At 46.5% G+C, this 14,569-nt stretch overlaps 1 protein-coding gene across 1 annotated transcript in view; it reads right to left on the bottom strand.

The window, feature by feature from the left end:
- Positions 1-14,569, bottom strand: part of AGBL1 (AGBL carboxypeptidase 1) — a 336,406-nt gene that overhangs the window by 281,625 nt on the left and 40,212 nt on the right. The window lies entirely within an intron of this gene.

Below are 14,569 nucleotides of genomic sequence, written 5' to 3'. Positions count from 1 at the left end.
GCCAGCAACTCAACCTGCCCAAATCAGCAGAGCACTGGTTTGAATGGGCGCTGGTCAGTGACATTTGCAGCTTGAAAGGCTGAACTGAGTCATCCTCGCTCCCCACCATCTGAAGGCAAGATTCTTCCTTGTGTGTCATAATCTCCACCCCATTAGCTCCACAGAAGACTTCCTTTTCCAGTCATGTTGTGCTGAAGCAAGAAGATCCATGTTCTAATGTGGCTTACAGCTGTGAAGTTTCAAGTTCCCACAGCTGATTAAATGAATACAGCTACGAAAGCCTCCATGCTCGAGGATTCCTTAAAATGTAATCTCTTTATAAAGCAATCCCCAAATAAAATCTTATTAACTTCCACACTGAGGCAATTATCATCCTGCAGCAAAAAGAAATAAACACTTTTTTTGTCATTAAGCTGCTGTTCATTGTGTGTCTTAACGGTGCCTTAGACTAAGAAAGGCCCCAAAGCTGGTTCTTGCTGACACTGGGGCAAGATCCCTAACGTCAGAGTTCAACAGCATCGCAACCAAAGTGCAAAAGACATGCACACAAGCACAGGGAGAGCAGGAAAATCAGCAGCTAAAAAAAATCTCAGCAGTGGAAGCAGAGTCTTGCTGCCATTGCTGCTTTAAATCCACCTCAACAGCAATCGTTCAGCTGGTGGGAGGAACACCATCATCTGCCAGCTACTCTGCATACTCAGGGAAGGGATCTGCTGCAAGCACTGATCACTCAGTCATTCCCTGAATTTAAAGTTTGGAACAAAGCAGACAGCCCTAAGCAAGTTAAAAATTCCATCCAGAGCATCTCCCAAAGCTCACACCCAAGTATGTCTCTTGTAAAGGATATTGCATTTCATACCTACACTTGCAGGCTTAACATGATGTCTTAATCACATACCAGAACAGCAGAGCAAAAGGACCAGAGTGTTCCTGGCTCTGAGCAGAGGAGACCTAAGGATTTTCTGCAGGCAGCTGATTTATTTTGGGGGTGCTTATGAACATTGCAGAGAGTTTAAATAGAACTATGCCACTGTCATAGCAACACTGATAGCCAACTTTCCAAACAGTCAGCAGATCAGGATTCTCCAATACTTTCCTGGGGGGTTCTGTATACCCCACTGTACACAAACTTCATGTGTCCTCACAGGGCCTCCCAGACCATTGTCTCAGATAGTGTAATTTCTATTCCTACTACCTTTGAGTCCCCATTCCCTCCAATTCCTCATCACACTTGCCCTAGAGGACCTAAATTCTTCCTGACCATGCCATAGCTGATCCTTCACCATCTTTAACCACCCCTGGTCACTCCTCTTTTCCAGGCTTGGAGTAGAATAGAATAGAATTAACCAGGTTTGAAAAGACCTTTGAGTTCATCCAGTCCAACCTATCACCCAACACCATCTAATCAACTAAACCATGGCACCAAGTGCCTCATCCAATCTCTTCCTAAACACCTCCAGTGATGGTGACTCCACCACCTCCCTGAGCAGCACATTCCAGTGGCCAATCTCTCTCTCTGGGAAGAGCTTCTTCCTAACATCCAGCCTAAACCTCCCTTGGCACAGCTTGAGACTCTGACCTCTTGTTCTGGTGCTGGTTGCTTGGGAAAAGAGACCAACCCCCACCTGGCTACAGCCTCCCTTCAGGCAGTTGTAGACAGCAATAAGGTTTAGGTTGGACATTAGGAGGAAGTTATTTACCATGAGGGTAGTGGAACCCTGGAACACATTGCCCAGGGAGGTAGTTGAGGCCCCATCCTCAGGGATATGCAAGATCAAGCTCAACAAGGCTCTGAGCAAGCTGGTCTAGTGGAAGATGTCCCTGCTTACTGCAGGGGCTTGGACTAGACCTTTGGAGGTCCCTTCCAACCCAAACCATTTTATGGCTCTATGAATATGCTGTGTTCTGTATGTCCTCCATCAGCTTCTCCACAGTTATTCATGAGTAGCTGCAGAGCCAGCAGGCTGGTTTTGATGATGTTCATTGCTTTAGGACAAATTTTGAAGGGAAAGACATGAGGATGAACTGCAAAACAGATAGAACAGGTTTAAGGTCTAAAATGGATTTACCACAAGTAGATCAAGCCAGCCTAACTTGATGTCTTCCTTCAAGAAGACAACTGAATTTACCTTTTTTGTAAGAAGGGAAATGTGGTTGATCTGATTTCTCTGTAGCTCCAGCATTTGGTGCAGTGCCACACTGGAAATTGTTAGGCAAGCTGGAGATTAATGTAAGATTTGCAACCTGGGGAAGGAAGTGGTTAAAGAGGCAATGACAGGAGTTGTGCTGAAAAAGGAATTACCCATCTGGAGGGAAGCTATTGTGTGGAAGCCCTCAGGGATGTGTGGAGACTGATCTTATTTTATCTTTTCATTAACGACCTTGGCACAAAAAGTCAGAGTATACTAATAAAATGTGCTGACCATGTGAAGTCAGGAGCTGCTGCCAATAGCAGAGAGTTCAGAGTATCTTTCAGGAGCAAGAGGATATTCTTGGGTTCTAAAGCAACAGAAGTGCAATGAAATGTAATAGTCAAAGTGCAAGGTTACACATTAAGGGTTTAACAAGGATTGCTGCTTTGAGCAGGGGCTCATCGTTTGGAAATGAGTAGAAGGACACTCCGGATAGACAAGCCCATTAGAGGATGAGGACAAGCATGACCCACAGGGTGGCAACCATGAAAAGCACAGATCAGGCCTTAGAAAAGCCACTGCCAGCAGAGAAGGGAAAGCATGAGTGTTTTAGTTCAGTATTCCTAAGGTTGGAAGGGACCTCAAAGATCATCGAGTCCAACCTGTCACCACAAACCTCATGACCTCCTCAGGGAGGACACTACTGCCCACTGCAGTCTTGAACTCACAACCTTCCCATTAAGGGTCTGATGCACTACCAACTGAGCCACTTCCCTGTTTTCATACAAGGCTTCACCTGAATGGCTTGTGCAGTACTCAGAAGAAACTATGCATGGTAAAGGAAACTTATTAGAAGTCTCAAAGATCACATTCTTATCACTTTGGCAAAATGCTTGAGAAGTGCCTAGTGGTTTTTATTCCTATAGACACACTGGTTGGGGGAGAAGTGAACACAGAGGAAGGCATAAAGCTACTTGAACTAAAGGAACAAAAGTTGGCACAAGGACAAACAAACAGTAAAATGGCCATGAATAAGTTTAAACTGGGAATTAAAGGAGAGGTTTTAAGCACTGGGGAAAAAAAAAAAAAGAGCTCTGAAACATCCTCTTGGCAGCCATGGGTTGAACAGCTTAACCACTTTGAAAAGGGAGCTTGAATTGCCTGTAAATGGGGCTGTTAAGCTCAGCGCCAAAGAGGAAAGGGTCTGGGAAAAAGTGAAGTAGGAATGGCTGTGGTCTTATGTCACTACATTTTAATCACTGATAAAAAGGGAAATGAGGAAGAGGTATTTTAAGTGCAAAGTTGGTTAGCCAGGCCGGAAAAGAGTAGCTGCACAAGCTTAAAAATCCAGCTGCTCTAGTACCCTGTGGCCAGCAGTGGCCAAGAGAATTCTGTCAGACCACAGCAGGTACATGGTGCTAGCACTTCCAGAACAGACCCCAGCAATTTGCAGTCCAGAGATTTCCTAAGCTTGCAATGGTGCCTTCAGGAAGCAAAAATCAGCTCTGAGCTAAAAATGCTCCCTGGGCACTTCTGAACTTATGCAAACTCTCAGTGTCCATGGGAATGGAGTTCACACCTACGCTTTGTAGTCGTCTACCTGCACTCGTTTTAACTTTGGCCTTGAAATCAGCACTGCAATTTACACTTCAAGTCAGCTGTCAACAAGTATCCCCAGAATATTCCCTCCCTTTGATGTCGAACAAATTCAGTGGCACAAAACACCCTCTGGAACAAATAGTCACAGAAGAAAATGCAGGATGGACTTGCACTGGACACAGCAGCAAGCTGATGGGTGCAGCAACAGGCTTACAGCAAGCCAAGATGTGTTTGTGATAGCATCAGCAACTCAACCCCACATGACAAAGCTACAGCATGTTCTGGCATTAGAAGATATAACAAGATGAGCAAACCTGGGATAAGAGGAGAGACAAAGGACATAAACTGTGCATGAGAGCATGGATGAGGGAGTGGGGGAAGATGAGAAGAGGAAGAAGAATTGAAGAGCACAAGAAGGATGACTTGATGAGCCATATGTTAGACCACAGAATTTGACAGGGTGCCCAGTGTGGAACTCTGCACTTGTCTCAAGAAGGAAAGGGGGGAGAGGGGAAGATACCATTTAAAAACCTGCTAAGTCTGTCCAGATGCCTTCCTCTGATTTTTTTTTTGTTCTTCATGGTAATACATGAGTAAAATCTTGGGTGATTTTTTTCAGTCCTGGTTGGTCTCAAAGGAGACTCATTTATGTTGTGTTTGGGTTTGGTAATAATAAATGTATAAGTTGTCCTATGCTCCTCCATAATCAGAACACATTCAACACTCCCTGTAGTACTATAGCAGCAGTTGAGACAGCCACTCTGCAGAATGGAAATCTTTGAAGTGTTTCCAAGTCAGCAGCTTGGATAACAGGGCAGGAGTACAACTAGCAGACAGGCAAATGCAACTTCCAGCTCCTGCGCTTAGGAACCAGGAGCAGCAACAAAGAAAAACTCTGCTTCCCAAGCCAAAGACAATTGGATTAGCCACCAAAACTGGGCTGCTAAAAAAAAAATAACCATAGACAAAGAAGTCTTAGACCTAGACCACACATTGACATCTAAGCTACTTGGACAGTGTTAGCAGGAAACCATCACAGAGGGGACCAAGCGTCAGGATCTCTCAGGCTTTCTTCCCTACTCTAATCTCACCTCACAGGGTTTAGTGCTGGGCAGTATGCTGGACAATGATGTGCCTCTCTGTCTGCCTTTTGACTAGATAATTGTTTTCTGTTCAAAGCCAGTAATTAAACCAAACCACCACCACCACTAAACAAAAACCACAAGCAAACTTCTGAAACACCTGACTAAAGCAGAGATGCAAGGTGGACTACATGAAAGATAAGACTCAGTCACATTGACATTGAGGACTAGCTTGGAACCAGGGACTAGGAACAACAGAGAAGCCAACAGCTGAGCCAATAAATGATCTAAAAAAAATCAGCCCCCCCCCCCCCCAATATTTGAACCAGTTTTCCTTCCCCCTGTGAGATTAAGCATGTGAAAGGCACAAACACAAAACATCTTCTTCAAGTTATTGATTGAAAGCTAATAACTTAGTGCTTCATTAAATACTTCAGCTTGATGCCTGAACTAATGCCAAGAGACACTCACACCTGGATAATAAAGATGTAAAACACTATTTTTAGACATGCAAGAAAAGGTTCTGGCCCTGCCTGGCAACCTCCAGTGCTTCAGCCCATGCTGCCTCCTTTTGCCCTTCACCCTGCCATGTCTCAGTGCACTGCCTTGTGGCTGTCATGTTTATTTATACCACAGGCAGTGCAGGGACCACGCAATATATATTTGGACAGCATCTAGCACACCTTGAACCCTCAAGTCAGGGTCCCCATTATTGGAGCTTAAGGGCTTAAAGCTCCTAAGCTTCCACAGCCCCTGTCTCTGAGAGGAATTAAGTGCCCTTGAGTGTACATATTGTCTGCCTGCATTTTGCCTCCAACCCCTGGGACCTGTATTTAACTACTGCAGTTTAAGCATTCCCAGAGCAACTCATTCAACAGACAACTTCACATCTGACAAGTGAAACACATTTAGAGACAACATGTATGCACCAGAGCAATAGGTGCTTTAGAAATCCTAGCAGAAGGCAGAGCTCATCCAAAACAGATGCCTGGAATAGCCATTTCCCTTGTGGCCCAGAAATACAGATCTTACACATGCAGGCACTTGCACAGCAATTTCTTCTAAATGTTTAAAACCAGAAGCTTCACAGGTCTCAGAAATATGGGTGGATAAAAGCTGCTTGGGCTGCTGGCATTTTCATAGCACTGCTGGTCTAGGAGTTACACAAGAACACTCATCATCATGCCCACTTTAATTCCAGACTGCTAGCTAGGCATTAAAACTCAGGCTAAAGGCAGAGTCTGCTCAGTCTGCCACGTTCCATGCCCTGCCAACAGGTGGTTTGGAGATCCACCTGTTGAGCACAGATGTGCTTTCCATGGAATCACAGAACCAGAGAATGCTAGGGGTTGGGAGGGACCTTGAAAGATCATCCAGTCCAACCCTCCTGCCAGAGCAGCATCCTCTAGGGCAGGTCACACAGGAACACATCCAGGTGGATTTTGAAAGTCGCCAGAGAAAAAGACTCCACAACCTCCCTGGGCAGCCTGCTCCAAGGCTCTGTCACCCTCACAGTGACAAAGTTTTCCCTTCTGTTCCTGTGGCACCTCCTCTGCTCCAGCTTGCCCCTAGTCCTGTCCCTGTTATTAGGCATCACTGAGCAGATCATGGCTCCATCCTCCTGACACTGCCCTGCACATCTTTATCAACATAACTGATGAAAGAAAGGGAATGAAAAGAAGTACAAATCACACACTTTTCCACTAATTACCTCAAGTCCAGCTACCAGTCTGACTTTTCCTCCCCCTCCCTGGAAAACCCCCCAGTCCTCAATACAAATCAGCATCACCTATGGAACCTATTCTCTGTGACTCCATTAATTTCACTGACTAGAATTAATGAGTAATATTTCCCATATTTAAAGATTTATGTCACTATTAACTCTAAAAAAGGTTGGGGGGAGATGGGGGGGTTGGAGGAGTGTGCACAGGTGCCAAGGTCAATGCCAGCAAAATGAGCAATGATTCCCTGGGGTTTAACTCTAAAAGAGATCCAGGAGCAAACATTTTCCCCTGTCTTCCATTTTGATGAGCTGAAGTCAATGTGTTCTCCAGAGGACATGTTGCTACTTGTAGAGAAGTTGTAGCTGTGATGCAGAAACCCCAGTGTGAGGTCCTCTCGTGCTCCTCTGGCTGATATAATAAGCATATCTCAGTTCCCAGGTTCAGCTCAAAGCTTTCAGTGTAAGCATCTTCCAAACAGCCCTGCTTGCCCTGGAGCCTGTTAGGTTACAATCAATGAAAAGGTTTAGCCTCCCAGCCTCTTTCATCTCTGCCTCCCAGAAAGAAAAGTCACTCCAGGGTTATCCTCCAGGCATCCTTACAAGTATCCTGCTCTCCTGTGTACAAGTACAGAAGGAGAGACAGCTGTGTCCTAAAAATTCAACCTATTCTTTGCAGCTCTAAATTAAATTAGCTCAAAAGGAGTAACAAAGGGGAACAAGATACACGAAATGCACTTAAATCCTCACCCAAAAAAAAACGCCCAGGCATTCCTTACAGCATGGGAGAGAGCTGGCACTGCTTCCTCAGGCAGAAGCCATACCTCAGAAGACTTCCCATTCCTGTCAGCTCCCTCTCCAGGGTCAGATGTCACCAGTATGGCTGAGGCAGGCTGTGACAGCTTGTCATTCACATCAAGCTGAAGGGGCTGGAAGAGGATTCTTAACAGATTCATCACCCAGGCAGCTTCACATTGACAGTGTGAGAATCCAGCTCTCCCACCCAAGGGACACACATAGTAGGACTGACAAAGGAGCCTCATGCTATCCTTGATTAATTAAGATGAGTGGTGAGGATCCTCAGAGGCCACATCTGCTAACAAGCCCCAGCACAGCCCTACCAAACACCTTGTACAAAGTTCAAGCATGTCAATGAGTGAGGTTAAATCCTTCTCCTTTCCCCAGACAGCTGTCTTCCAATCCCAGTTCAGTTACTAGAAAGAATCCAGTGGTCTGTTGGCTCACTCCTTAACTCTCAGTTTAGTCGTAGCATATCAAGTTCATCATCCCCAGCAGCTTTTCCTCTGGAGACCCCAGGGACTGCCAGGTACATCCTGCTCATAGCAAGGTAGGCGCTCAGAACACAGGGGAGACTCAGCCCCATTCTGGTTGCTTCTGGGTTGCTGTGCCTCAAACATTGCTGAATGCTGCTCATAAGGCAGGGAGATAGACACATGCCTGCTGGAACCCTGCCTGCAGCATGATGAAGGCAAAGTGCACTGCTAGTGACATGCCCAAGAACCCTCAGCTCAAATCTCAGCAGGGCAACCATGGCTGCTGTGCTCACAAGGAGAAGTGGAGCTGCAGGGGCTTTCCCACTGGGGAGTGCCAGTTCACAAAATCACAGAAACATTCAGGTTGGAAGAGACCCTCAGGATCACCAAGTCCAACCCAGAAGCCTAATTTACAGGGTTTACCCCTAACCCACATCCAAACCACCCTTAAACACATCCAGGACTGGTGACTCAACCTACTACCCAGACACAGCTTGAGACCATTCCCTCTTGTTCTATTTGTTCTATCACTAATTACCCGTGAGAAAAGACCAGCACCAACCTCTCTAAAATGCCCTCTCAGGCAGTTGTAGAGAGCAATGAGGTCTCCCCTCAGCCTCCTCTTTTTCATACTAATTAGCCCCAGCTCCTTCAGTCACTCTTCATCAGATTTATTCTCCAGGCCCTTCATAGCTTCCTTGCCCTCCTCTGCCCTTGCCCCAGCACCTTCACATCTCTCCTGTATTGAGGTGCCCCAAACTGGACACAATACTCAAGGTCTGGCCTCCCCAGAGCCGAGTACAAGGGGACAATCACCTCCCAATTGGTGAACTATAAGAGAGGAGGTAGAGCTTGGGGGGGGGGGAGGGGGAGGGTGATCCAGGACTTTATGCCACCAGAAAATGAGCCTGCACTCACAGTATATTGCCTGCAAACAACTGCAAAACTTTTATTTCATGGATACTATCAATTTCTGGCACTGAGATACCCAAGGGCAGCTCGTGCTGCTGACAGCCCAGGCAGCCAGGTACCCAACGTGTCACTGCTTGTGCCCAGAGCTATTTGAGAGCACAAAAGGAAGGCTGGTTTCAAAGTAATCAAGGCTAAGAGCTGTAGTTCTCCCTGGCTACTGGTTAGCACAAACCATCTCTACGGCAGCAGCAATCTCAGGGTACATCATCTTTAAAAAGCACTTTGTAATGAAAGGTGCTCTTGAGCATAAGGCAGCAGTGTTTGAAATGAAACCTTTACAGCATGCAACTGGGATGCTGCACTGGAGGGGAAATTGGAGTTCTCATTTCAGCCATTCCTTAAGTTTCACTGCTTAGCAGGTTGGGGTTTGATTTGCTTGGGGGCTTTGATTATTTGGCCTTTTTAAAACAAAACAGAACAGAAGTTGTCTTCCAGGGAAAGTAATTTTTAAAGATGTGCACAATTTAAAAGCCTCAACCTGTACTGTGAAGCTGAAGGACTGAGGAAGTGCCACCTTCCTTGATCCCTACCAAAAAGCAAGGCTGATTTGTGTGACAGCCTCTCCTTGGAGCAAGTGAGATGCTTCAGGAGGAAAGAAGGAACGACTGATATTGAATGCAAGATGAAACAAGGTGTTTGTTCTTCTTAATCTAATGGCACCCTTCCCATATCACAGAGCTTTGGAAATAGATCCATCAGGGTGAGTTTATATGGCACTTCACTTTCCCCTCTGGCCCTATTCACATGAAGCACATCCATAAAGTCCAGCTGAAGGAAACTTAAAGCCTAAAACCCCAAGGGAACATTGCTGGCTTGCAGACTTTGACTATGCCAGAGCAAGAAGCTGTTTCCCCACAAGCATAGCTACTGGAATCACTCTCTGTGCTCCATGACAAGCTGCAGCTTGGGTGGCTCTGAACTGGCAACAATGTCCTAACACAACCCTACAGCCCCACTAAGTTCTGCCTTTTGCAAGTGTCCAGTTACAGTCTGCCTGCATGACCCAGGCCATGGTTTGAACGGGAGAGTAGCTGTTCACACACCAGCTGCAGCAGACAGCACATAGCATCACATCTGCATTAGGCAGAAAGGTAATAATGCCAGTTAATCTTCTTGCATGCAACACTTCTCATTTATCAATCCCCTGCTCTCCCCAAGTAAGTAAAGCATCACTCCCCTAGCTATGACACAGGTTAGGTGGTTTCTGTTTCCCAAAGGAGGGTGGTCAGTTAGAGCTGCCTGAAAAGCTCACATACAAGAGGAGGTGATCTGCCAGAGAGCAGCCCTGTGGAGAAGGACCCGGGAGTCCTGGTGGATAACAAGTTATCCATGGGACAGCAATGTGCCCTGGTGGCCAAGAAGGCCAATGGGATCCTGGGGTGCACTAAGAGGATTGTGTCCAGCAGATCGAGGGAGGTGCTCCTCTCCCCCTACTCTGCCCTGTTGAGGCCACACCTGGAATATTGCACCCAGTTCTGGACTCCCCAATTCAAGAGGGACAGGGATCTGCTCAAGAGAGTCCAACAGGGAGCTACCAGGATGATAAAGGGACTGGAGCACTGCCCTATGAGGAGAGGTTGAGAGCCCTGGGGCTGTTTATTCTGGAGAAGAGAAGATTGAGAGGGGATTTAATAAGTGTTTATAAATACCTGAGGGCTGGGTGTCAGGAGGGAGGGGACAGGCTCTGCTCACTTGCTCTCTGTGATAGGACAAGGGGCAATGGATATAAACTTCAGCACAGGAGATTCCACCTCAACATGAGGAGGAACTTCTTCACTCTGAGGGTCATGGGGCACTGGAACAGGCTCCCAGAGGGGTTGTCTCCTTCTTTGGAGACTTACAAGACCAATCTGGATGCATTCCTGTGCAACCTGCACTATATTCTATGCTCCTGCTCTGGCAGGGGGGTTGGATTTGATGATCTCCAGAGGTCCCTTCCAACCCCTAACCTCCTGTGAATTCCAACAGCATTTGTAGAAGAACACATGCAGAAGCTGTCACCAATTCTCTCCTGTTTCCCAGCCACCCCCACTTTTTATCTCTTTCCATGACTCTGTTCCCTCACACAGATAATTTGGCCTTCAGCACTGAATTTCTTGTGAATTGGGCACTTCTCAGTACAGTGCTCCTAACTGATGCTGCCAAACACCAACAAGAGTGGAAATACTGGAACGTTTGTTTGCAAGCCGCGGCGTATACATCACTGAGCTTAATTGGTACTATTAAATCAGGCTCAAATTGAGAACAATGCATAAACACTCTTGAGAAACAAAGCAACATTCTCCTGCAGATTCACATTATATATCTTGACCTGCATTTAAAAGGCATGGGTTTTTTTGGTGTCTAAACACACAGCTAGCACTCAATTCTTCTAGAGCTGCTTTGTATATACTAAGTCCAGTATTACCTTTTAACTGCAGGAGTGAAGCCTTTAACCTGCTGTGAGGCTTGCTGTTGTGGTTGCCTTCCTTTTCATCATCACACATCTAAACAGCTCTGAAAATCTGGACATTATTTCAGAGAACTCAGTTGCCACTGACCCAGGTCCCCTTCTGTCCACACCAACATCCAGTTCATCAGCAGTTTTCCAGAGTGCATGCAAAAGGAATGTCAGATTTAACCACTGTGTGCTGTCGAAACAGAGGGCTGAGAGACACCTGTAGCATTACGCCAGAAACAAAACACTGTCTGGTTTTGCAGCAGGCAAGTACACCAAGCACAAAGCTTCTGAGAACACAGATGTTGCAATTGCAGAGCAGGGAGGAAAGCTTATTAACATGCCTGGGATTGTCAATAAAGGGTTAGCAGAGCAAAGGCCACCCTGCTGCTCACCTCCCTCTGCCATTCTGTGGTTTGTCTCACTTGAGAGGTGGGAGAGGGAAATGAGGATAGTGCAGTGTTGTACATTGAACTCAGAGATACATCTTTGCAGGATAAAGAGCCAAGGTGTAGAAAGGGAACAGATTTCACACTGCCCTGCAGCAGCTTGCTGCACAGAAAATCTCCAAGCTGTGATTGGAAAGGCAGAAGAGTCACCTGAGGACATGTGATCACATTCAAACTAAATAGGACAGATGTTGCAAACGAGGACACATCTTCTGCAGAAGGTAGCTGTGCAAGGAGGTTGAGCCACCAGCACAAAGGCCACAGGCTCAAACAGCAGGGGATGAACCACCACTCCAGCACCCACTGTGAATTTGTCCTTGCCCTGTGCCTCACCTCTGCAGCTCAGGCAGCACAGAAGTTGGACATCTTGCAGCAGGGAAGGCAACCTACAAGCTACAGGTCAGAAGCGAGCTTCTGCCACCACAGTACCACATTACTTAGCATGTCAAAGAACAAACATAAGATGGCATAGGTAGGGGTCCTAAGAAAGAAAGAAGCATGTCTTCTTTAGACAAGACTAGAATAAACCAGGTTGGAAGAGACCTTCAAGATCATCGTGTCCAACCTATCATCCAACACCACCTAATCAACTAAACCATGCAACCAAGCACCAGGCCCAAGAATTGGAGAAAGTATTCTCTGTCAGACCACCCATGCTGCCTTCCACACAGCACCTGGCCCAGCTGGTGACTGAGATTCAACAAGCAGGATGCATTAAATGTGAGAGAGGATGAGCAGGACAGCCAGGGGCAGCTGAAGCACAGCCTCACATTTCATCCCTGCATCCACAAGCAAGGGGGTTTGAGAGAGCAGGCAGCATACACATGACTTCTCAGTGCAACACAGGTCACTGCACCACCAAGCCTGCAAGACTGGTTGAAAGCCATCACCTGGCTGTTGCAGCTGAGCCAGCCACCCATAAGCTAATGATCTCCTTCAGTTACTCATCCGTAATTCCTTATTAAGCAATAACCTGGTCACATCCTAGCACCAGTGCCCGATCTGGTCACACCCTAGCACTGGTGCCTGATCTTCACAACATTTAGCTAGAGGATTTGGGAGGAAGGCAAAGCCTGTAAAAAGCCAAAATGCAGCAAATACTCAAATTCTCCTGATATTTGCTATTTGAAAGCTGCAGTGCCACACTGGCATAACTGCAAGGGCTTTGTGAAGCAGAAGCCCAAGTAATAAAGCTTAGTACATTCCAACCCCCTCCTTTCATTGGAAAAATTCCATCTGATATAATCAAGCCAAACTGTGGCATTTGGAAACAGACCATATCAAAGCCAAGGCTGGTAAAACTTGAGCTGTAAATATAAGACTGAAGCGATGAGGATAAATAATTAAAGAGCGCAGTAAAATCTTCTGATCATTAGCAGGATGGTTCTTCCATGTGCCCTTGCTGTTTGTTTTTTTTTTTCCCCTTCCTGCACAGAAAAATCTGGAAGATGGTGCAAGCTGGATAAAACACACACAAATATTGAAGTGTGGGTTTCAAATGACAGTGGAAAACAAGCAGGAAATGAAGCTGTTGAGCAGAGAGCGCGAGCTGTGCTGCCGCAGCAATGCCTCTCCTGCGGTCCCCAAAAGGCCCCAGTTACACCCATTTCAAACAGCAGAGGAGAGAGACACCTGGACTAGATGTGTCACAGATGAGAGGTGATTTTTCTCTTGTCTGCTCTGCAGCAGGCTGACAGTAAAAGCTTGGCCTCTGAGCCATGACCTTTCTCAAGGGTTACACTCCAGGGAGAGTTTCCACTCCCAACCCCGGAGCTGCAGCCATATTAGGAGTCAGCAGCCCTGCTCTTCCTCACCAGCCACTTCCTCAAGTTTTCAGGTTTTCCAAGCCCTGTCTCTGAACACATCCCAGAGCAGCTCAGCTCCAGGTTTATTTACAGATTTTACTGGCATTGCTGCCATTCCAAGTGTTGTCCTGCAGATAAAGAGACCAAGAAGAGCCCTGCCAATGGTAGCAAGCCAGAGATCTGCACTGCATCTGTAGCACTGCTATTACAAAACCTTCTCACCCTAAGACAAACTCATCCCACCTGTGCTTGCTAAATACTCTGGTATTTATGATTTCTCCTCCATTCTCTATAACCAGTGTTTGATAACTACCCAAAAGAGCCTGAAAGGCCATGAAGATTTTGGATCTCTCTCCCTCCTGCCCACTGGAAATGAGTTAGCTGTGTTGCTTCTGTATTGCTAAACCAAGCTCCCCTGCTGCTGCTGCAGCTGGTGCAGCTCCAGCAGGGCTATCAGAACAGGGAATCCTGGTGTAGAAAGGCTGTTGCTAAGGGCTTTGACACTGTGTGATATAACTCTGCTCAGGGCAGGTCTAATCACTGCTGTGCTTTAAAACCACTGATAGTTCCAGAGACTGGCTTACACTTCATCTGCCAGCACTGGTGGAGCTGGAAAAAAGCCACAGCAACCCCAGGAAACTCTTATGGTTGTTTTCCTCATGGACAGCACCTGCTTGGAGCCAGCCTTTTCCACAACTGTTGCTGTAGGAGCTGTGCACTGAGGCTTCCTTTCAGTCTTGTTCCCATCCGATTTTCCTTATCTACCTTTGGACTGAAAGCTTTTGTGGGGAGAATTTGACAGCTACTTTCTACCCCCTTCATAAGGATAAGAGGCTTGGGTGTGGGAGGAGACATGGCAATAAATCAAGTGAAAGGCAAAGCAGAGGAAATTCCTGGGCTCTCATGTGCGCTGCCACACAAGTGAGTGCCCTCAGCTTTACCTCCTCACTTTCTGGCCTCTCCTAGACATTCTTGTCATTACCTACATCATTGACTTCTCAGAAGGGATTATTTGTATCCTTGACACAGGAAAATGGATGCAAACAGGGCTGGGTGGGCACCTGTTCACCACCTCTAGGAGTAAACTCAGTTTTTCCTT

Source organism: Melanerpes formicivorus, unplaced genomic scaffold, assembly GCF_026170545.1.
Source record: "Melanerpes formicivorus ecotype bairdi unplaced genomic scaffold, bMelFor1.0.p_v2 SCAF_10, whole genome shotgun sequence".
Classification (NCBI taxonomy): domain Eukaryota; kingdom Metazoa; phylum Chordata; class Aves; order Piciformes; family Picidae; genus Melanerpes; species Melanerpes formicivorus.
This window is presented reverse-complemented; position numbering and strand designations above follow the sequence as displayed.